Source organism: Apium graveolens, chromosome 1 (assembly GCF_009905375.1).
Source record: "Apium graveolens cultivar Ventura chromosome 1, ASM990537v1, whole genome shotgun sequence".
Taxonomy (NCBI): Eukaryota; Viridiplantae; Streptophyta; class Magnoliopsida; order Apiales; family Apiaceae; genus Apium; species Apium graveolens.
In genome coordinates this window covers 112,549,342-112,575,254 of record NC_133647.1, presented here as the reverse complement: position 1 = coordinate 112,575,254, position 25,913 = coordinate 112,549,342, and positions in this window count along the sequence as shown.

Below are 25,913 nucleotides of genomic sequence, written 5' to 3'. Positions count from 1 at the left end.
ATAAATAGGAAATATGATTTTTAAATTTATAAACATGAATCCTATTTTTGCAAACTTTGAAACTACAGGGACTAAACTTCATCGTCCCAAAAAGTTCAGGGACTAAACTATAATTTTGTAGTTCAGTCGCCGGAAAATTACGGGGATGCCGGAGAACACGTTCCCGGCATCCTCACACCACCATCCCTCCAGATTACATCTTCTAACACCAGGAATTAACCAGGCAATCAAAAACACATCAATAACCCTGGGTTAGCCGGAAATTGGTCGAGAAGTTCGCCAGTTTCCGGCGACCCGACGTAAACTTCAAAACACAACTCCCTTCGATCAGGATCCTCTGTTAACGAGCTTATACCATCGATTGCAAATTTCATAAGGAACACAACCCACTATATTCAACAGCTAATAACCCCCAGAACAAAAATCCTAATTTTTAATTACGAACATTCATACGGTTATAAACCCTAATTTAAATTCGAAAATTAAACTCAATTTTGAACATGTTTGAACTCAAAATCAGTCATAGGCATATGAAAATCATTTGGAGAAACAAGCTCTACAACATGCAAGCATCAAATCATTCAAACAATCATCCGTACAAAATTCATATTTTTAATCTAAATAATTCGAAAATAAATAAATTATAGAAAATAAACCTTTGATTCTGCAGTGATATGAAGCACGGATTCTGATAGTATTCAAGAGCTTTGATTTGAGTACTCGAGCTTCACCAACGGATTCCGGTAACACCTTGAAATGAGGTTTGATTCTCGGTAGGTTTTATGAAATTAGGGTTTTTCTCTGGAAAATTCTATAATTACTGTTTGCAAATGATTTTCGGTACGAAATAAAATACGGTAAAGGCTATTTATAATTACAGAAAATTAGTATCCGTTGGATCATTCCGGATACAAAATGGTACGTTTATTTATAAAAACAGATCCAAACGGTACCGGTTTTTCGGATAATTATCCAAGTCAGTACAATTTATACTGAGGTCTTGGTCTCAGCGCCTGGTTACACGTATACGAGTGATAATTGTAATAGTTATACAAAGATCTCATTTATAAAAAATACGAGTTTTATAGAATTACCGAAACAAATAATGTATCGAAAATTTTGCGCCGGACCCGCACAGGACAAACTGTATGCAAATCGAAAAAGTCGAAACTTGGAAAATGCTGGAATATTGCAATTAGGTTTAGGAAGGAGTTCTCGGAAGAGGTTCGGGTTATAAAAACGTAAAAACGGGTGACGTCGGTTGGTTCCCGATTTATAAAATAGTTTATAAATACTCGGAAAAGATGTTATAAAATTCATAATTTCCTATAAAATCATAAATCAACATAAAATAAATAGGAAGATATGACAATTATCTATTTTTTATTTTGGACATATAAAAATTAAAATACTCAATTGATATTATTTCTAAACATCTAAATACGTATACCACTTAACAAATAATTCACAGAATAATACTGGACATGCATAATATTTATTTATTAGCAAAAATAATTACACGATATGTCCCAGATATTACATCCTTCCCCCCTTAAAAGGATTCTGTCGTCAGAATCTCCTAAGGAAACAAATGAGGGTACTTTTCTCTCATTCACTTTCTAACATCCCAGGTTGACTCTTCAACCTTTGGGTTTCTCCACAATACTCTTACTAACTTACCACTTTATTCCTTAACACTTTCTCTTTTTCTTCTAGAATCTCTATCGGACTCTCTACATATGATAAATCTGCTTGAAGTTCTACTGGCTCATATTCGATCACATGCCTGGAGTCTGGATTATACTTCTTAAGCATCGATACGTGAAAAACATTGTGAATGTGCTCCATGTGCGGAGGTAACGCCAATTCGTAAGCTACTTTGCCAACGCGCTTTAAAATCTCAAAAGGTCCGACATATCTTGGGCTCAGTTTTCCTTTCTTTCCAAATCGTTGTCAATCCTTTCCACGGCGATACTTTCAGTAACACCAGATTTCCTTCTTCAAATTCCATATCTTTCCTTGATTGATCTGCATATTTCCTTTGACAGTCTTGTGCTGCTATTAATCTCTTCTAGATAACTTCAATAACTTCCTTCGTTGTTGCACCAATTCAGGTCCAAGTATTTTGCGTTCTCCTACTTCATCCCAATACACGGGAGATCGACATTTGCGTCCATAAAGAGCTTCATAGGGTGGCATCCCATACTGGCATGATAACTGTTGTTGTAAGCAAATTCTACCAAGGGTAATGCTCGTACCCACTTCCTTTGAAATCAATGGCACAAACACGTAACATGTCTTCGATCGTCTTGATTGTCCTTTCGCTTTGGCCGTCCGTCTGTTGATGGTAAGCTGTACTCATATTCAATCTCGTTCCCAAACATTCTTGAAAACTTTTCCAAAACCTCGAATTAAATCTCGGATCTCGATCAGATACGATAGACACAGGGACTCCATGACGAACTATGATTTCTTTCAGGTACATATGGACTAACTTGTCTAGTGAAAATCTTTCATTTATAGGCAGAAAATGAGCTAACTTGGTAAGTCTGTCCACTATAACCCAAATGGCATCATGATTGGCTTTCGTCCTTAGTAATCCGACTATGAAATCCATGGTAATATGCTCCCACTTCCACTCTGGAATCTCCAATGGTTGCAACAATCCACTTGGTCTCTGATGCTCTGCTTTAACTCTTTGACATGTATAACATCTGCAAATCCATTCCGTAATTTCTCTCTTCATATCTGGCCACCAATAATTTTCCTTCAAATCTCTATACATCTTGGTACTTCCTGGATGGATTGAATACCTTGAATTATTTGCTTCCTGTAAAATTTCATTCTTCAACTCCGTTACTGGTGGAATCCAAATTCTAGAAGAAAACCTAAGAATACCTTGTTCTTCCTTTTGCGTGCATAATTCTTCACCTACCAAACAATTTATGTCCTGATCCATTACCTATTCTTGACACTTACTTATCTTCTCTAACAACTCTGGCTGGAAAGTCATACTATACACTTTTGCTTCATCAGGCTTGTAAATTCTAATCTCCAATTCCAGTTTCTGAAATTCCCAATATATCTCTTCGGGTACTGATAACACATTCAACTTTTCTTTCCGACTTAACGCGTCCTCCACAATGTTTGCTTTACCGGGATGATAGTTAATCGTGCAATCATAATCCTTAATCAGCTCTAGCCATCTTCTCTGTCTCATATTAAGCTCCTTCTGCGTGAATATGTACTTCAAGCTTTTGTGATCCGTATAAATCTCGCATTTCTCTCCATATAGATAATGTCTCCAAATTTTCAAAGCGAAAACTATGGCGGCTAGCTCCAAATCGTGGGTAGGATACTTTTACTCGTGTGGTTTCAATTGCCTTGACGCATACGCAATAACCTTATCGTGCTACATCAGAACACATCTGAGTCCTTTATGAGAAGCATCGCTATAGATTACAAATTCCCTTGATCATCCGGAAGTGACAAAACAGGTGTCATAATTAATCTTCGCTTCAATTCTTGAAAACTTTCTTCATATTTATCGTTCCACACGTACTTTTCATTCTTCCGTTTAAGCTTTGTCAATGGTGTTGCAATCCTTGAGAAATTTTGAATAAATCGGCGATAATATCCCGCTAATCCCAAGAAACTTCTTACTTCTGTTGGTGTTTTCGGTCTTTCCCAATTTGTAATCGCTTCAATCTTCGCTGGGTCCACTTTGATCCCTTCATTACTGACTATGTGTCCTAAGACTGAACTTCCTATAACAAAAACTCACACTTTGAAAATTTAGCGTATAACTTCTTTTTCCTTAAAATCTCCAAAGCTATTCTCAAATGTTCTGCATGATCCTCTTTTGTCTTTGAATAAATCAAAATATTGTCTATGACACACAATAACAAACTTATCCAAGTATTCCTTGAAAATTATGTTCATCAGGTCCATGAATGCTGCCGAGGCATTGGTCAATCCAAATGGCATCACTAGGAATTCATAATGTCCATACCTTGTCCTAAAAGCTGTCTTTGGTATATCCTCTAGCTTAATCTTTAGTTGATGATATCCCGATCTCAAATCGATCTTGGAGAAATACTTGGCTCATTTTAATTGGTCAAACAAATCATCAATTCCGGGTAACGGATACTTGTTCTTTATTGTAAGCTTGTTGAGCTCCCGATAGTCGATGCACAGTCTCATGCTTCCATCCTTCTTTTTGACAAATAGTACCGGTGCACCCCACGGGGATATACTGGGTCTGATTACTCCTTTCTCTAACAACTCTTGCAACTGCCTTGCTAGTTCCTTCATCTCAACGGGCGCCATTCTGTACGGGGCCTTGGATACTGGTTCCGTTCCAGGTGCTAAGTGTTATTCCTAGAGGACTAACAATGAGATTTACAGAAGGGGGGGTTGAATGTAAATCTCAAAACTTTTTCAAGTTTGAGAAGTTTATTAAAGCAGTGTGTTCTAGATGAACAAGTGTATGAATTGCTTTGAGCTAATGCAGACAGATATATATTCAAACACAAAATGTAAAGAACACAACAAACTTTAAAAACTTTTCTGGTGGATTTGTTGTTCCACCAGAGATGGTATATAGAAAATCTGTGTTCAACAATGTTGATCACAGCTGCATCCTAGTACAAACTAGATGAATTTTCTCTCAAGATATTTCTTAACAGCTCTGGAAAAATCTCTATCTAATTACTAGCTTCTTCTTGGTTTATATATTACCAAGTGTACAAGTGAAAAACAATATAAAATTACAATAGTAAAATAAGTTCTTCACTTGCTTCTTTTCCTGTTCACTCAAGTACTTTGTTGACTATTGCATCTTTGTACTAAAGAAGAACGGCTGCTTTTTCTGTTGATCCTGAAATTCGGCTACCACATCTCAGTTTTCTCTGTCAACCCATGTGCCTCTGTCTGTAGGTACAACTACCACTTATCAACGGCTAATTAGCAGAACATCCGTTGAAGCTTTCATCCGTTGATGACTTCATTCGTTGAAGGATGTTATCCGTTGAAGCTTTCATCCGTTGATGCATTTATCCGTTGATGCTCTCATCCGTTGAAGGGTTATCCGTTGAAGCTTTAGAGACATCCGTTGAAGCTTAGCTTCTCATCCGTTGAAGGTTTTTAAGTCATCCGTTGATACCACTTCATTTATACAAAATTACAAGGCATGAAATATTTACAATTGGCCTTCCTATCTGCATATCATCTAGTAGTCAACATGACTCATAGTTTCTCTCAACTTCTAAGAATTACATTTTAAATATAGAGACTGAAATATGCTACAATACTAGACTTATTTCTAAGTAAAGCTACACCATCAACGGATAGCCAAAGTGGTCTTATCCGTTGAGGCTACTGACACTAAATTTCTACTTAAGTGTTTTGTTAAACATATCATCAAACTAATGCACATATATTCCTAACAATCTCCCCCTATTTATGTCTATAAGAACTGTAGGCATAAATTCAGGGTTAACTTGATGATAACAAAACACTTAACAAATATTTGAATTGAAACTAAGTAGAAATATAAAAAGTGCTGCAAAAGTGTATGTACTAGGAGGTAATTGAAGATTTACAGTATTTCCAAGGGTGCTCCTCTAGCCTGAGCAAATCATCATTTTCTTCTTTGTTCCCTGGTTTTCTTTCCTAGCCCTTTGTCATTTCCTCAATTTGGAGTTGGAGTTGTCTGAAGAATTCAGCTTCATCTTCATCACTGATATCCAACTTAGATTGCATTTCCTTGAGAGTTTCATTGCTGGCAATCTTGAGTTAGTCTTCAAGTCTGAAAAATCTTCTGACTCCTTTGTCATCTCTAAATTCCATCAACCAATGAGGTGATTTGTGAATTTTAGTTCCCCTTCTTGTATGAGTAAGGTTCTGGGCAAAGCATTTGGTTCCCTCCAAGTCTTCCTTATGTTGGCAATCTTGTTGAGAATTTCAGTCTTGGCTGTTCTGGTAAAGCCAGAATCCTTTTTGATGGCTGAAAAGACTCTGATCAAGGTAGAGTAGCCTTCATTTAGAATCCTGTAGAGAGGCCATGTTCTTTCCCCAGCTCCCTTATATCTGAACACCAATCTCTCTGGTAGCTGTCTGTAGGCAGCTATTCCCCTTACTTCCTCCAGCTCATCCAGATAGAGATTAATGTCTGAAGCTTCTTTTATGTCACAGATGTGAACATAATCATCTTTAGAAATGGGTGGCTTAGGGTTAGGTTTTTGTTTTTGAGTGAATTCCTTAGAGGTTAGGGGAGGTGTAGATTTAGATTTTCTTTTCTGTTTCTTTGGTAGTGGTAGAGTGGTTAAAAAAGTAGGCAATGTGATGTTGTCCCAATCAATAGGTTCCTCTTTTGGAATGATTGGTTCACCATGGATATTTATAGAGGGGATCAGCAACAAAAGGTTCAGGTAAGGAAGGTAGTGGTTTAGATATAGATTTGGTATCTTCAGGGTTATCTTCACTCCTTCTGTGTGCCTTGGCTTTTCTTCTGTTTCCCTTCTGCCATTCCTCTCTTTCTTCCACACTCTCACCAAATATACTCCCTAAAACCTCATCTAGGTTTGTAGTCTTGTCTTCACCCCTGACTTCAATCCCTTCTTCTTTTCAACTAGACTTGACTTTAGCTGTTGTTCAAGCTTTGCTTGTGCTCTTTTGTCAGCCTTTAATTGCTTGTCTTCTTCCTTCTTGGCTATTGAGAATTTGGGATGTCCTTGCATCACACATATGCTCTTTCCCTCTCTAATGATAATAGCTCTATTTCTCCTTACAGCCTCATCCATGGTCTTTTTGAGATAAGCAATACTCCTGCCTAAAATCTTGTTCTCATCAGCTTTTGGAGGAGGAAAGTCCACTTCTTTTAAAGGATTCTTTGTTGAGTCCTTATTGGATCTTTCATTGGGCTTGAGAATTATAGCTTGTAGTTCTTTGGAAGAAGCTTCTCCATCCTTATGACTCCCTACTGGCATGAGCTCCATGTTGATTGGTTCAATTTTTGTGCTGTATTTCACAGATGTTGATTTGTCTTGTGTAGAACCAAACAACAGTTGCAACCTTTCATTAATTCTCCTCCTTTGTTCTTTCACTTGAATTTCAGCTGCTGCTAGCTGAATCAAATCAATTCCATCAGGCTTGCCCTTGATTTGAATGATTGGAGAAGTAGTGATGGCAGGAACTAGCACTTTAGATATGTTAACTTTTGTAGAGGGCTCTCCTTCCCCTTCCCTTTTACTCTCCCCCTTTTTGTTATCATCAAGGAGAGGGGTCAAGCCTTGTGCTTTTGCCAGCTGCATTAGGAGATTGGTTTGAGATTGTTGGTTGAGAAGAAGGGTGGCCACAGAGTCTTCAATTCCTTGAACTCTGTCTTCCAACTTGGCCAGCCTTTGTTCAGTAACTGATTCCTTTTTCAATCTCGAAACCAAGTCCTGCAAAGTACCATAGGGCATGACTGAATCCAATTTTTCTGAAGTGAAGGATTTCAAGTCAGCAATATCTTTCCTGAGATCATCTAGACTCATATTTTGCTTTACTTTCTGCAACTTCATGAGATGCAGTGAGTCCAGGTGAGCTTGGAGGATAGCCTTGATATTTGCATTTGAAGTGTTCTGAATGGCCTGTTGAATAGTGATGATTTGTTTGACCAAGTGGACATTGAATTCACCTGTTCTATGCTCCTTAGTCAGGGCCCATTCAGGTAGATTAGGAATGGAACTAGGGTCTTCATCTCCCCCTATGTTCATGCTTCCATCAGAAGAAATAGAGTCATCATCATCAGAATTTACTCCAAATTCCTCAGATGGCTCACCAGCTGTAGAAGGCATCCTGTTAATAGCAGCTTTATCCCTTTGAAGAGATTCTGTTGAGTGCACTAGATGTAGTGTCCTTTCTGCCTTCTCATTGCCCTGAGCAGCCAACATTTGATAGGCTGTCACAGGATGAGTAAAAGTGTTAGCATCCAAGGAAATGTTATCAATTACAGCTTTGTAATGTTGCTGAAATTGTCTTTCCTTTCAGCATCATCCACAATCATTGACTCATGAGCAATGGCTGGTTCCACCCTTGTATCAACTGTACCTGCTTTTCTCTCTTTTCTCTATGTTCTTGCATCAGGGGCTCCCCCTGGCTCACACATCTCACTCCCTCACCTTCACCTTCTAAGGTGGTACTCCACTCACTGACTTTTGCCATGCTGGAAGAAATAGCATGCATTTTTGTGCTCTCAATCTCTCCTTTTGCCTGGGAGCAACCCAGCCTCTCACTCAAATTTTCACTCCCTGCCCTCAATCCTAAAAGTGATTGCACAGTATTCATGTCTTCTACACTTGGAATCATTTCAGTTATTTGTGTAGAGACTATCAACGGATGTGGAATATCCGTTGAAGTTGAAACTGTTGTTATCAACGGATAACTGCTGTTAAGCTTATCCGTTGAAGAGCAACCACTTGTCAACGGATGAGTGATATCCGTTGAAGAAGGAAAAGAAGATGAAATTGAAAGTGATATAACTGTTGAATCTGTATAGATTGATTTGATATGTGTTGATACAGATCCTTCAATTATATCTGAAAGAATTTGCGGGTGATCCAACAAATCATCTAAAAGATGATGATCACCTGTATTTGAGTGGGGCTCCTCCCTGAGTTGTAAAGAGGGAGAATCAGGAATTGATGGGAATAACATATCCACATCCAGAGATGGTGATGAAGTGTTTGGTGATTGATGTGTGATTATTGTGAGAGAATGGGGCTGTGACTCCACATTTATTGGAGTCACATCAAACTGAGTTTGAGAAGGCACAGAGACAGATGGATGTATCTGTGCAGTGTGTGCACCCTGTGTAGAAGATTGGGTTCTAGCCTTCTTTCTTCTAATAAAAGCTTTTGTAGGTGAGTGTTTGGCTTTAGTGTCCCTCCCTCTTTTGTTCTGTGTTCCTGGTTGGGAACTCTTTTCAATAGTAACATCCTTTTGGGAGGATGCTACTAGGGATGTGCTAGAAACCTTTTCAACCACCACAGCTTTTTGAGAAACTGGGGCTTGGCTAGCTTGGGAAGCACTCAACTCTCCTTCCTTATCCTGGGGGTTTCTTTGATGTTCACCCCTCCCCTCACCACTCACACCCTGTTCACTTCCCTCAGGGTTAATGGTTGTTGTTACAACTGTTGTCTTTTGAGAAACAACAGAGGTGGTTTTCTTTGTCTTGGATTTTGAAAGTTTAGATTTGGTGACCTTGGTAGAAATCTGTTGGGGCATTGACACAGATTTCATGGCCACACTAGAAGATAAAGAAATAGAGGGGTTGGAAGAAGTAGGAGTTGTAGAAGCAATTACCTCACCTACCTGGGGTGCATTCATGATTGGTAAATATACCAATTGCACACTGCTGTTAAGATCCATTCTCTTCAAGTCTGCAAGAACTCTTTTCTCTTGTGCCCAGCACTTGAGTTTATTATTCTCATTGATTATGACTAAACCTTCAGCAACATGGTTAGCCAATAACATAAAGAATCTAGCATAATAGATGTTATTAGGTCTATTAGCTTTGTTACCTAATCTAGTACCTAATTCTAGCATCACATAGTTGCTAAAGTTAAAGTACCTATCAGAAACAAGCATATAGAACATATTAACAAGAGATGAAGTTATGGCATCAAAATTACTAATTTTCCCAGAGAAAACCTTTATGAAGGCATCCCCAAGAAAACTCCATTCTTTCCTAAGGCCTTTTCGTCTAATACCCCCTAAATTAGCAGAGTTAAGAGAGTAACCTATGGAATCTAACATGCTGGATACATCACTATCAGTGTGTGGTGTCATGGCATTGTTCTCAGGTAATTTAAAACATGCTTGTAAGTCATCACAGTTAATACAGTGATTTTTACCTTTGAGAGTGAAGGAGATAGTCATATCCATGGAGTTGAACTCAGCAGTTGTCCAAATCTCCTCAACTACTTCACAGAAAATCGTTGGGGCTTCCAGCATTGCATAGCTAAGTTTACAGTTTTTGATGAAGTCCATCATTTTGTGATAATCTGAGTGGGCTTCATTCTTTTCTACCAGAGCTATGAAATTGTTCTTCTCGTAGATGAACCCAGATTGAGACATAATCTTCACGACTGGTGCCATTGTTGTGAGTAGAAATTGCAGAGAATAACTTGAAGGTTTGTAGAGAGAAAATGGTAAATGCTTGAAATTCTAAGAAAGCGTAAAGTAATAATGAACAATCAGAAGGGCTTATATGCTTTCAAAGAAAAAGAAATAAATAAAGGATTAATCAATAAATAGGTGTTAGTGAATTTCAGCCGTTTAAGAATAAACTGTAAGTATTCTAATAACTACCTTTAAAACCAATACATACAGATGTATGTATGGTATCAACGGTTAAGAAAATAGAATCAACGGCTGTGAAACACCTCAAACGTCTGATGTGACATTTCAACGGATAATGTAAATTGTCATCCGTTGAAAGGTACTTCAGCTTTATCCGTTGACGGATAAAAGTTCCAGAGTTATACTTGTCTTTCAACGGATAATGAATATCCGTTGATAGAGCAATTTTGACTTTCAACGGATAGGGAACATCCGTTGATGGAATAAACTTTGTTAAAAGTCAAATTTGTTCTAGCAACTAATATATTTCAGGCTTCTCATCAAATTGCAAAGAAGACATGAATTTTAAGAGTAATTAAGCATACCTAGCTCACTTACCAATCTTGTGAATGTTGATTCATCAAGTGGCTTGGTAAATATGTCAGCAATTTGTTGTTCACTTGGAACAAAATGTAGTTCCACTGTACCATTCATGACATGCTCCCTGATGAAGTGGTACTTAATATCAATGTGCTTGGTCCTTGAGTGCTGCACAGGATTCTCTGTTATGGCTATGGCACTTGTGTTGTCATAAAAGATAGGTATTCTATCAACATGAAGTCCATAATCAAGGAGTTGATTCCTCATCCATAACATTTGAGAACAGCAACTTCCAGCAGCAATGTATTCAGCCTCAGCTGTAGAAGTAGAGACTGAATTTTGCTTTTTGCTAAACCATGATACAAGCTTGTTTCCCAGGAATTGGCAGGAGCCTGTTGTACTTTTCCTGTCTATTTTGCAACCTGCATAGTCTGCATCTGAATAATCAATTAGATCAAAGCCAGATTCTCTAGGATACCAAATTCCTAAATTTGGTGTACCCTTGAGATATCTGAAAATTCTCTTGATAGCAATTAAGTGAGACTCCCTAGGATCAGCTTGAAATCTAGCACACAGACATGTAGCAAACATTATATCTGGTCTGCTAGCAGTTAAATATAAAAGTGAACCAACCATGCCTCTATAACTTGTAATGTCCACAGACCTTTCAGTCTTATTTAATTCAAGTTTGGTGGCAGTGGCCATGGGAGTTTTTGCAGATGAGCATTCCATTAAGTCAAACTTCTTTAAAAGATCATGAATATATTTAGTTTGACTAATGAAAATTCCATCACTAACTTGTTTAACTTGTAAACCAAGAAAATAGGTTAGTTCTCCCATTAGGCTCATTTCATATTTACTTTGCATTAGCTTAGCAAACTTTTTGCAAAGTTTATCATCTATAGAGCCAAATATTATGTCATCTACATAAATTTGAACAAGTATACTAGAGCCATTAACATCCCTAAAGAAGAGAGTTTTATCAACAGTACCTCTAGTGAAGTGATTCTCCAAAAGAAATTTTGATAAGGTTTCATACCAGGCTCTAGGTGCTTGCTTCAGTCCATAGAGTGCTTTCAACAGATAATACACATAGTCTGGAAAATTTGGATCTTCAAATCCTGGAGGTTGACTTACATAGACTTCTTCCTCTAATTTCCCATTTAGAAATGCACTCTTGACATCCATTTGATAGACTTTGAAATTGGCATGGGCTGCATGGGCTAGAAATATTCTGATGGCTTCAAGTCTTGCAACAGGAGCATATGTTTCATCAAAATCTATTCCCTCTTGCTGAGAATAGCCTTTAGCAACCAGTCTGGCTTTATTCTTTATGATAATGCCATTTTCATCCATCTTGTTTCTGAATACCCACTTTGTGTCAATAGGACTCTTGTTCTTTGGTTTGGGTACCAGCTTCCAAACTTGGTTTCTCTCAAATTGGTTTAGCTCTTCCTGCATAGCTAATATCCAATCTGGATCCAATAGAGCTTCTTCCACTTTCTTAGGTTCCTCCTGAGATAGAAAACTACTATACAGACATTCATCTTGAGTAGCTCTTCTTGTTTGCACTTTAGATGATGCATCACCAATGATCAGTTCAAAGGGATGATTCTTGGTCCATTTCCTTTGTGGTGGAAGATGTGCTCTAGATGAGGTGGCCTCAGTATTGTCATGATGTGAGACAGAGTGTTGACTAGTTGAAACTCCCCCTGAGTTGTTGGTCCTTTGCAGGGAACTTGGTGTTCTATCAACTGATGATGTAAATCGATTATCCGTTGATGAACTATGATCAACGGATGCTTCATTTTGTACTTCAACGGATGATGCACTATGTCTTTCAACGGATACTGCATTGCTTCTATCAATGGATGCAGTATTTTGTGCATTATCCAGGGGCATGTTTTGAATCCCTTTTGAAGTGTCATCTCCATCAGTCTCCTCTTCACTATCATCACAATATATCTCAATGTTGTCAAATTTGAGTCTCTCATTATGTCCCTCATCTGTTAGTCCATCAATCTTTTTATCATCAAACACAACATGCACAGATTCCATAACAATGTTGGTTCTTAGATTGTAGACCCTATAAGATTTTCCAGCTGAATAACCAACAAATATTCCTTCATCAGCCTTTGCATCAAACTTCCCTTTATGGTCAGATTGATTCCTCAGTATAAAACATTTACATCCAAAGACATGAAGAAAGTTTAGAGTTGGTTTTCTTTTCTTGAACAACTGATAAGGAGTCATGCCTTTAGCTTGATTGATCAAAGAAATATTTTGAGTGAAACAGGCACAATTAACAGCTTCAGCCCAAAAATATGTTGGTAACTTTGATTCTTCAAGCATTGTTCTGGCAGCCTCAATTAAAGATCTGTTCTTTCTTTCAACTACCCCATTTTGCTGAGGTGTTCTTGGAGCTGAGAACTCATGCATGATTCCATTTTCTTCACAGAACAGCCTTAATGTCAAATTCTTGAACTCAGTTCCATTGTCACTCCTGATGTTTCTTACCTTCAAGTCAGGATGATTATTGACTTGCCTGATGTGATTGATAATGATTTCACTTGCTTCATCCTTTGATCCAAGAAAATAGACCCATGAGAACTTTGAGAAATCATCTACAATCACTAAGCAATATCTTTTTCTTGCTATTGACAATACATTGACTGGTCCAAACAAATCCATATGTAGCAGCTGTAATGGTTCATCAATTGTTGTTTCAAGCTTCTTCTGAAATGATGCTTTCCTTTGTTTGCCTTTCTGACAAGCATCACACAGACCATCCCTTGAGAATTCAACAAGAGGAATTCCTCTTACTAAGTCCTTTTTGACTAGATCATTCATTGTTTTGAAATTCAAATGGGATAGCTTCTTGTGCCATAGCCAACTCTCAACTGAACTTGCTTTGCTGAAGAGACAAGTAATAGATTCTGCATCTGTAGAGTTGAAGTCAGCTAAGTACACATTTCCTTTTCTAACTCCAGTTAGAACCACTTTGTTGTCTTCCTTACTAGTGACAACACAGGCTTCAGAATTGAAGGAAACTGTATTCCCTCTATCACATAGTTGACTGATACTCAGTAAGTTGTGCTTGAGACCATCAACTAATGCAACTTCTTCAATGATGACATTCCTTGTTGAAATCAAGCCATATCCCATAGTAAACCCTTTGCTGTCATCTCCAAAGGTTATGCTGGGGCCAGCTCTCTCTTTAAACTCTGTGAGCAGGGAGAAATCTCCAGTCATGTGTCTTGAACAGCCACTGTCCAAGTACCATAGATTTCTTCTATTTTCCTGCACACCACAAAATCAATCAATTTGATTTTGGTACCCAAGTTTCCTTGGGTCCATTCTTGTTAGCCTTTCTCCTAGACTTCATTCCTCCTGCATCTTTAGACTTAGGTGAGTTTGAGTCAACCTTGGTCTTAGATGTGGTTGGTTGAGGTGTAGGGTTAGTCACAACATTATCCAGCACATTTATAGAATTATTAGGCATGGATTGTGCATACATGTTATTCCACATTGGCATATTGTATGGCATTTGAGGCATACTGAATGCAGCAAGATAAGGATTGTTAAAATATGGCATGTTTGCAAAATGTGCATAAGGATTTTGTTGAGACATAACAGGCATAGCATGTAGAGGTGATACAGACATGTTAGGCATGGAAGAGGGTACAGTTATGGGAGATTTCTTAATAGATTTACAATTAGCAGATAGATGATTAACACTACTACAATGCACACAGCTTTTTCTAGGAGCATACTTGTCAGGTGTATAATTGTTATGTTTGTTAACTCCTACCTTCCCATTTCTGTTGGATTTCCTTTTGGATTCCTTTTTATCCTCAACCATCTTGAGCCTATTGTTTAACTGTTCTAAGGTCATGTGCCCTACATTCACCTTTCTGACATCTTTGGATGTGCTTGCTTCTTCTTTGACAAAGTTCTTTGAAGTTGAACCAAACTTTTTGTTGAGTTTCTTTAGATTTTCTCTTTTAGAAACATCTGCCTGTTTTAATTGAGGAACCTTCAACGGATGTTCCTTTTCTTCCTTCAACGGATAACTTTCATCATCCGTTGATTCCACATCCGTTGACAGTCCATCAATTAATTCCAGTTTCTTTTTATTTTTATCCCAGGCAGTTTCACAGAATGATTCAATTCCTTGGACTTTGGCAATTTGAGCACTTACATCCCTAGATGTTTTCCAGGCTTTAATCACCTCTTGCTCTTTCTCTAATTGATTGGAAAGTATTTCTACTTTCTTAACAGATTCAGCTAGTTCATTTTCAACAGATATACAATGCAATTTGGTTTTCTCTAGGTCAATCAACTTATTTTCTAACACAGTATTTCTATTACTTAAAAACAGATTGTTCTCTTTGATCCTACTATTTTCTTTAGCAAGAGATTTAAGAGACACACGCAAATGATACAATTCAGTAGACATGTCATTGAAAGCATCATTGCACTCTTCTTTAGTAAGCTGTGTTAAATCAGTAGTGATTACCTGATTGCTTGATGAACTAACTTCGTTTTCTTCAGAATCAGCCATGAGAGCAAGGTTGACATAATCCACATCTTCATCCTCTTCATCTCCATCAGCTGCCCAGTCCTTTTCTTGAGTAATGAAAGCCCTTTCCTTCTGTTTGAGTAGATCAAAATATTTCTTTTTGTAATCTACTTGTTCAAATTTCTTCTTTTCAGAGGTTGGCTTTCTGCACTCACTTGCAAAGTGTCCACTTATACCACAATTAAAACACTTGAACTTGGATTTGTCCACCATGTTCTTATAGGGTTTAGTGGCTCTAGTGTTTTTCCTGAACTTCATCTTTGCAAATCTCCTGGACAGAAATGCAAGATGCTCATCAATACCATCAGAGTCATCTTGACTGGAGTTGTCTTCATTTTCAGCAACTTGCTCTTTACCCTTGTCTGATTCTGGATTTCTTACACCATCTTTGGAGCTTGATGTAGATCTCACAGTTTCTTTTCTGCATTCTTTCTCATTTTCAGCTACCAATGCAACTGAACCTCCTTTCTTTCTCCCCCTCTCCAATACCTCATCCTGTTCCAACTCTAGTTCATAAGTCTTCAAGATTCCATATAATCTTTCAAGAGTAAAGTCCTTATAATCCTGAGAGTTTCTTAAGGAAACAGTCATGGGTTTCCATTCCTTTGGTAAGGATCTCAAAAATTTAAGATTTGAATCCTTCACCTGGTACACTCTACCATACAGCTTCAGTCCATTCAACAGCTTTTGGAATCTATTAAATGTGTCATTTAAAGATTCATTCTCTTCAAAATGAAAGTACTCATACTGTTGAATGAGAAGCTGCATTTTGTTCTCTTTTACTTGTTCTGTACCTTCACACAGCAACTGAACTGTGTCCCAAACCTCTTTGGCAGTTGAACAATTTATCACATTATCAAACATATCCTTGTCAAGACCATTAAACAAAATGTTCATAGCCTTCTTATCCTTGTGGACTTCTTCTGTGTCTTCCATTGTCCATTCTGCTCTAGGTTTTGGAATGGATTGACCAACAGCAATTGTGGCCGTAGCAACTGTGGCTACTTTGTGGGGAATGTGAGGACCATTCTCAATGCAGTTTACATAACCTTCATCTTGGGAGAGTAGATGAAGGTGCATTTTCACCTTCCAGTGGTGATAACTGTCTTTGTCAAGAACTGGGATCTTTACTCCAATATCCTTCTTACTCATCTTTGTTAGATTCCAAGATCTTTAAACTCTTTGTGTGTCAAGAGCTTGCTCTGATACCAATTGTTATTCCTAGAGGACTAACAATGAGATTTACAGAAGGGGGGGTTGAATGTAAATCTCAAAACTTTTTCAAGTTTTGAGAAGTTTATTAAAGCAGTGTGTTCTAGATGAACAAGTGTATGAATTGCTTTGAGCTAATGCAGACAGATATATATTCAAACACAAAATGTAAAGAACACAACAAACTTTAAAAACTTTTCTGGTGGATTTGTTGTTCCACCAGAGATGGTATATTAGAAAATCTGTGTTCAACAATGTTGATCACAGCTGCATCCTAGTACAAACTAGATGAATTTTCTCTCAAGATATTTCTTAACAGCTCTGGAAAATCTCTATCTAATTACTAGCTTCTTCTTGGTTTATATATTACCAAGTGTACAAGTGAAAAACAATATAAAATTACAATAGTAAAATAAGTTCTTCACTTGCTTCTTTTCCTGTTCACTCAAGTACTTTGTTGACTATTGCATCTTTGTACTAAAGAAGAACGGCTGCTTTTTCTGTTGATCCTGAAATTCGGCTACCACATCTCAGTTTTCTCTGTCAACCCATGTGCCTCTGTCTGTAGGTACAACTACCACTTATCAACGGCTAATTAGCAGAACATCCGTTGAAGCTTTCATCCGTTGATGACTTCATTCATTGAAGGATGTTATCCGTTGAAGCTTTCATCCGTTGATGCATTTATCCGTTGATGCTCTCATCCGTTGAAGGATGTTATCCGTTGAAGCTTTAGAGACATCCGTTGAAGCTTAGCTTCTCATCCGTTGAAGGTTTTTAAGTCATCCGTTGATACCACTTCATTTATACAAAATTACAAGGCATGAAATATTTACAATTGGCCTTCCTATCTGCATATCATCTAGTAGTCAACATGACTCATAGTTTCTCTCAACTTCTAAGAATTACATTTTAAATATAGAGACTGAAATATGCTACAATACTAGACTTATTTCTAAGTAAAGCTACACCATCAACGGATAGCCAAAGTGGTCTTATCCGTTGAGGCTACTGACACTAAATTTCTACTTAAGTGTTTTGTTAAACATATCATCAAACTAATGCACATATATTCCTAACACTAAGTCAATCGCAAACTCAATTTCTCTGTCTGGAGGAAGTCCTGGCAACTCATCGGGAAACACGTCTGGAAATTCATTGACCACTGGAATATCTTCAATTTTTGCTGGCTCCTGACTTCTTTCAATCACATAAGCAACGAAATGCTCACATCCTTGCCGTAGTAACTTTTTAGCTTGAATCATTGTTAAGAACTTCTTTGCTTGCTTTTGACCCTTAAACGTTATTATCCTCTCGTCTGGCGTCTTTACCATTACCTTCTTATTTCGACAATCTATTTAGGCATCGTGCTTAGATAACCAATCCATTCCTAAGATAATGTCAAACTCTCCTAGCTTAAATTGTATCAAATCTACACAAAACTTATTACCAGAAATCTCAATCTCACAATTCCCATAAACTTGATTAATAGATATACGTTCTTGATTTGCTAATTCCACAGTCATTATTTCATTTAAATACTCAATCGGACAATTTAACTTACTAACAAAATCTTGAGAAATAAACGATCGAGTTGCTCCCGAATCTATTAAGACTTTGGCACATTAAGAATTCATATTAAGCGTACCTGCCACGACATCAGTATCCTGGATAGCGTCCTTCACAGACATATCAAAAACTCTAGCCCTTGGAGTCTCATTTACTGCTGGGGTAGATCCCATAATTCTCAATGCGTTACTGAATGGGGCAGGTGTCTTGCAATCCCTGGCTATATGTCCTGGCTTCTCACACTTAAAGCATGTAAATCCAATAGCTGGAAACTTAACCGCTGGATTCTGGATAGGCTGATCCTTGTTTGCTGGCTCTCTCGCTAGCTGATTACGGCACTCCCTCGAATAGTGCCCTTTCTGATTACACTTGAAACAAACCATATTCAACTTATTACAGACTCTTCCATGTTTCTTCCCACATACCTGACAATCTGGAAAAGTTAGCCTCAACTGATTCGACTACTTCACGTTGACTGGACGGTTGCCTTGACCTCTATCGCCTACATTCTGTTTGTTGACATTAAAATTTCTCCCCAGATGAAACTTGCCCTTCTTAAAATTTGGAAACTTCCCTGGTTGTGACTGACCTTCATTCCTTTCAAACTTCCTATCTTAATTTCCTTTTCTTTTTGTGACATCTCACTCTCAGTTTCTGCAATCATGGCCTTCTGTACAACTCCTGCATAGGTATCCAATTCAAACATGGCTACCTTCCCTATGATCCATGGCTTCAGACCTAGATGGATTCTCTTAGCCTTCTTCCTGTCAGTATCTACATATGACGGTACATACCTTGACAACTCTTCAAACTTACTTTCATAATCAGCTACCGACATATTTCTTTACTTTAACTCTAAAAACTTCAGCTCCATCTGATCCTGAACAAACTGGGGAAAATATTTTTCTAAAAACAATTCCTTAAACCTCTCCCAAGAAATAACATTTGTACCTTCCAATGTCTTCACAGTCTCCCCCCAATAGGTGGCCTCATTCTTCAAATAATAACTTGCAAACTCAACCTTCTGTTCTTCCTTCACTTTAACTAAAGCAAACGAATTAAGGGTTCTTCCTTCACTTTAACTAAAGCAAACGAATTCTCTATTTCCTTTAACCAAACATTCGCTTCAATCGGATCTAGGGAACCCTTAAATTCTGGTGGGTTTAGTGCCTAAAAAGTTTTGAAAGTTACCTGGGGATTGGTTTGTTGTTGAATATATTTGAGATGTCATGTCTAATATGTTTCATGTTTAGTTCTCAAATCTTAACTAACAGGAAATATCAGTTCTTACTGGAATCAGGACTTACTGGAAGTCAAAACTTAAGGATATCAGAACTTAGATTATCAGGAGATAATATCAGAAGATCGATATCAGAACTTAAGAACTGGAGGACTTATAGTTAAGGAAGGAAGCTGATTTACAGGAAAGAAGATTGAGACTAATACAAGAAGAAGATATGCAAGGAAAAAGTTCGAGGACTAGAAGAATTATAAGATATCTGGTTGATATATTTTAGGAGACAGAATTATATTCCATATCAACTAGAAGTTATCTTGTAAATGTGTGTCTATATAAACACAGACATAGGTTTACTCTATAAGAGTTACGATCATCGAGAAGATCATATAATTGTAACCTAGCAGCTCTCATGATATTTGTTCATCACTGAGAGAGAACAGTTCCATTGTAACAGAGTTTGTTATATCGAATACATCTGTTTTCTGTTACTTGTGCTTTAAATTGACTTGATTGTATTCTACACTGTATTCAACCCCCTTCTACAGTGTTGTATGAACTAACAAGTGGTATCAGAGCCTATCTGTTAACACACATACAGTAAAGATCCAAAACAATCATGTCTGAAGAAGCAGAAAATCCAACCAAGCCCGCTAAAACTGAAGAAACTCCGAAGACTCAAACCCATAGTCGATATGAGACTATCAGGGTTCCCACGCTGAGACCGTCTGAATATCCCATATAGAAAGTGAAGATGGCTATGTTTCTGGAAGCTACAGATCCAGAATACCTTGACAGAATTAATGAAGGACCGCATAAGCCAACCAAGCTCTCTATTGTAGTTGCAGATCAGCCAGCAAAGACCATACCAAAGGAGAAAAGTGAATACACAGCTGAAGATATCTCATCTATTGCCAAGGATGCAAAGGTAAGGCATTTTCTGCATAGTGCCATTGATAATGTTATGTCAAATAGGGTAATTCACTGTAAGACTGCAAAGGAGATATGGGATGCTTTGGAGACAAGGTGTCAGGGAACTGATGCAATCAAGAAAAATAGGAGGACTATACGCACTCAAGAGTATGAGCACTTTGACTCAAAAAGTGATGAGTCATTAACTGACTTATATGACAGGTTTGTCAAACTCTTGAATGATCTGTCACTAGTGGACAAGGAATATGAAATTGAAGATTCAAATCTAAAATTGCTTTTAGCTCTTCCTGAAAGTTAGGATTTGAAATCTACTATAATAAGAGATAACTATGCTCTTGATGAAACTACTCTTGATGAAATTTATGGAATGCTCAAGACCTATGAACTTGAGATGGATCAAAGATGCAAGAGACATGGGAGAAAGTCAAGAACAGTTGCTCTTAATGCTGAGGAGGAATCCCCCAAAGTGGTTGTCTCAAAGAAAGGAAAAGAAAAGGCTCTCTTCATAAAGTCTAATTCAGAATCATCAAGTTCTGATGATGATGATTCAAAAACTGAAAGTCTATCTGAAGGAGATGTTGATGAAGAGATGATGAAGCTGTGTGGTTAAGGGTATCACAAAGATAGCATACAGGAAATTCAGAAGAGGAAAGAAGTTTTCCAGGAAAGGTAGAAGTTCTGATAAGAAGAGCTTCAGAAAATCTGAAGGCAAAGAAGGAAAGTCTAACAGAGGAGATTACTCAAATGTCAAATGCTACAACTGTGATGAGAAAGGCCAAATATCTCTTGAATGCAAGAAAGGAAAGAGTGACAAAGGCAAGGCTCTTGTCACAAAGAAGAAAAGCTGGACAGACTCCTCAGATTCTGAAGATGAGGAAAACTATGCCCTGATGGCAAATGTTGATAGCAATTCTGATGCTGCTGAGTTAAAGGTACCTCAAACAACTTATGCCTTTCATACTGATGATATTACTGAGTTGAGATTATATCTTAAAACCATGTTTATTAGCTATAGAGATGAAACTTTAAAATGTGAAAGATTAACTTCTGAAAATCTTGCCTTTAAAAAGAGGAATGATTATTTAGAAAAAGAGTTAGTTATGTTCTATCAAACTCAGAAGGATAGAGATGATGCTTTCTATGTGAGAGATGAAGTGCTAAAAATGAATAAATCTCTAAAAACTGAGTTAGAAAAGGAGAGAGAGATATACTAAGTAGTGGAAACTGGAAAGAGGGCTTAGGTTATGGAGATGAGAAAAGTGAAAAAGGAACTGAACAAGTTAAGCCAATTATTGTTAAACAGACTGCTAAGCCAAAGGTAAATCCTATTAAATTTGTAGCTAAAACTGTAAAGTCTGATTCTGAAAAGATGAAAGATATTGAGACATAAGTGATAGCAGAGTCAACTTCTGAAAAATTAGAACAGGATAAACCAACTGAAGTTAACATAGGATTAATGACAAAGAAGCAGCTTAAACATAAGCTGAAAGATTTTACCAGTGTAAACAAGGTAAAGGCAGCTAGGAAAAATAGGAATGGAAAGGAAGGTGTGAATAAAAGCAACAATTATATGTCTGTTCCTAATGCTTCTAGAAAGAAATGCTATAACTGTGGAAACTCTAACCATCTGGCTTCTTTTTGCAGGAAGAATAAGAATATAAACTCCTTACCTTCTAAGTCAGGAGTTAAGAGTCAGTCTGATAGGTTTAAGCCACAAATTCCTTGTTTTCATTGTGGTAGTATATGACATTCCATTTATACTTGTAAGGAATATCATAGTTTGTACTATGATTATTATCAGATAAAACCTTATTTGAAGAAAGTTACTTTAATTCCTTCTAGTGTAAAGCATGATACAACTGTAAAATCTGATAAGAAAAATCTTAGCATAAACTCTGATGTTAAATCCGCTGCAAATGTTAACAAACTTAAAAAGGCCAAAGGATCCAAGCAAGTCTGGGTCCTTAAAACTAACCATTAGTGGTCTTTATGATTGCAGGGCAACAGGATGAACATCCTAGTTATGGACAGTGGATGTTCAGGACATATGACTGGAAATAAAGCCCTGCTATCAGACTTTGTGGAGAAAGCTGGCCCAGGAGTTTCTTATGGAGATGGCAACATTGGGAAAACTCTGGGATATGGCAAGATCAATCTTGGGAATGTCATCATTGAAGCAGTAGCTCTAGTCTCAGGACTTAAACACAATCTGTTGAGTATAAGTCAAATTTGTGATAGAGGTTATCATGTGAATTTCTTTGAAGAACACTGTGAAGTTATAAGTATTTCAACAGGCAAAGTGGTTCTGAAAGGATACAGGCATGGTAACATTTATGAAGCCAGACTTTCAACAAGTACTGATGGTTCTGCAATATGTCTGTTGAGTACAACATCAATTGAAGAAAGCTGGAATTGGCACAAGAAACTCTCTCATTTAAATTTCAACAATATAAATGAGCTTGTAAAGAAAGATCTTGTGAGAGGACTGCCAAAAACAGTATTTGCTCCTGATGGCCTTTGTGATTCATGTCAGAAGGCAATCAAAGAAAATCTTCCTTCAAAAGCAAAATTGAGTCATCAATTCTTGAGCCTTATCACCTGCTGCATGTTGATCTATTTGGTCCAGTCAATGTCATGTCTATTACAAAGAAGAAATATGATGTGGTTATAGTGGATGAGTTCACAAGGTACACATGGGTGTACTTCTTGCACAAGAAGACTGAAACTATATCTACTCTAACTGATCATGTTAGACAGATGGATAAGATGATCAAAGATTCTGTTAAAATAATAAGAAGTGATAATGGCATTGAGTTCAAGAATTCAATCATGGAAGAGTTCTGCAAAGATCTGTTGGATTTTTAAACGCAGCGGGGCATGGCAAAACACTTTTACACATACAAAATCCAAATAAAAGCATATAAATCGTGAATAAAAATTCGAGGGATCGAATCTAACCTTTAAAAAAATTCGGAGACAACGATCAGAGATCCTTAGCAGTTGCTCCTCAAGTGTGAAGCACTCCACCGGTATCCACCAAGAAAACGACTTTTAGGAGGAGGAGGAGGTGGAGAGAATTTGGTTTTTTAAAACTTTTGGGTTTCTGGGATTAGAATAAAAATAGGGTCTATAATAGTGTATTTATAGGCAAAATTTTTAGCTGAAATTTTCTCATAAATATTATTATTATTATCCCATTTATTATTCTCATTAATAATTAAAACACCTTTTAATTATTAATCCTTTTTCTAAACACTTTAGAAATAATTCTCTCACTTGATTTAATTTCCAAAAATTAAATCCTTAATTAATAATATTAAGAACTTTTCTTAATTAATTTATAATCAATTAAATCTCATTTAATCAATTATTAAATTTGCCAATTAATTATTTATTTCACAAATAAATAATTATTAGCCATTATTAATTAATTCCTACACCAATAAATCATTCTCTTTTTATGGTGTGACCCTGTAGGTTCAATATTAAGCCGGTAGTAGAAATAAATAATAATAAAACTATTTTATCATTATTTATATAAATTCTCTAATTTATTAAATATGATTAATTAATTAATCACATTTATTCTACATCGTGAGTGATGCTTCTCAAAATATCGCGACTATCCGGATAATATGAATTCACTGCTTAGAATACCAAGAACCTGTCAGTAAATAGTTACCGTACAATAAACTCCTTCTACCCTACAATGTCCCGATTAAATACAAGGCATGGATCTCGTGTCAAGCCTATCTAATTCAATCACTTGCTTACCATCTATTATGCGTAGTTCTATGCAAATTAGAAACTCCTTTCTAATTTCATTCACTCTGGCCAGTGATTCCTGAACTAGCATAAGTGGATCAGCCTTGAACATTCGCTTCCTTCACTGGAAGGGGTAGATCCTTTATTGATCATACACTATCTTCGTGTACAAATTCCTATACCCAGAAGAGCCCTAATAATTGTCCCTGGAGACTAAGAACTAAACCAAAGCATAGTTCAGTGTACACAAGATGACTATGATGACCTCAAGTCTAAGGATACTTGTACAACTATCACTAGGTGAACAACTGCTGACACGTGAGTGAACTCCATCAGTTGTTCAGCTGTACGAGTCATGTTCAGTGAACTTATTCTATAATAAGCACCTACATACTAGCTATAGTGTCACCACACAAATGTCTATGAGAACAGACATCCTTCATAATGAAGCAAGCATAGTATGTACCGATCTTTACGGATTATTAATTACCAGTTAGTAATCCTATGACCAGGAACTATTTAAGTTTAGAGTTATCATCTTTTTAGGTCTCACTATTATGATCTCATCATAATCCATAAAAAGCTTTACTCTAAACTATGGTATATCTTATTTAAACACTTAAATAGATAAAGCCCGTAACAAAAACAAAACAAGTCTTTATTAATATCAATGATATCAAAACAGATTACATAAAAGTTATTCCTAAATCCTAATACCTGATTGGACTTAGGACATATTCCTTTCAATCTCCCACTTGTACTAAAGCCAATCACTCTGGTATCTAATACCCATCTTGACGATCAAAGTGACTTTCATAAAGTAGCTTTGTGAGTGGGTCTGCTATGTTGTTATGTGTGTCAACTCTAATTCAATACAATATAAGAAATGTTACCGCGCTCCCACTAACCCTTTTGTAGACGCATGGTTCATCTACGTTTTTGATAAAATCAAACTCTTTGATTGTCTCATCAAAATGAATGTTCCATCTTTCGAGAAGCTTGCTTTAAACCACATATGGTTCGCAGCAGCTTACACACTAGGTTTTCATTTCTCTTGGAAATAAAACCACCTGGCTAATTGCCAGATCTCATAGTCGTAGTAAGCAGCAATCGCAAGCAAAATCCGAATTGATTTTAACAGGGCTACAGGTAAAAAGTTTCATCAAAGTCAATCCATTGCCTTTGTTTGAATCCTTTTTCCAAAAGCCTGGCCTTAAAGGTCTCCACCTGGCCATCTGCTATAATCTATCTTTTGTATACCGTATACATAGATTCCATTCTGGATTTCATGGAACTATGCCATTTTTCTGAGTCAACACTACTCATAGCCTCATTATAGGTCACAGGGTCGTCATTATCAATGATCGACAACTCATTGTCATTCTCAATGACAAGGCCATAATACCTCTCAGGTTGGCGAGACACTCTCCCTAACCTATGAATGGGCTATTCCACAAAAGGTTGTTCAGTCAGAACAGGTGTTTCCACTCGATCTGTAGTAGTTTGTGCTTCTTGAACTTCATCAAGTTCAATTTTACTCCCACTGTTTCCTTCAAGGATAAACTCCTTTTCCAAGAAGGTAACATGTCTGGAGATAAACACCCGATGATCGGTGTAAAAGTAATACCCTATAGTCTCTTTAGGATATCCCACAAAACTACATTTTATGGATCGATATTCCAGCTTATCTGGGTCAACTTTCTTGACATAAGCTGGACATCCCCAAATATTAACGTGTTTAAGACTCGGTTTCCTTTCTTTCCATATCTCATACGGAGTTTGAGGAACAGATTTGGAAAGCACCTTATTCAGTAAATATGCTGAGGTTTCCAATGCATAACCCCATAGGAATACTGGAAGATTTGCATAGCTCATCATGGACCAAACTATATCTAACAAAGTTCGATT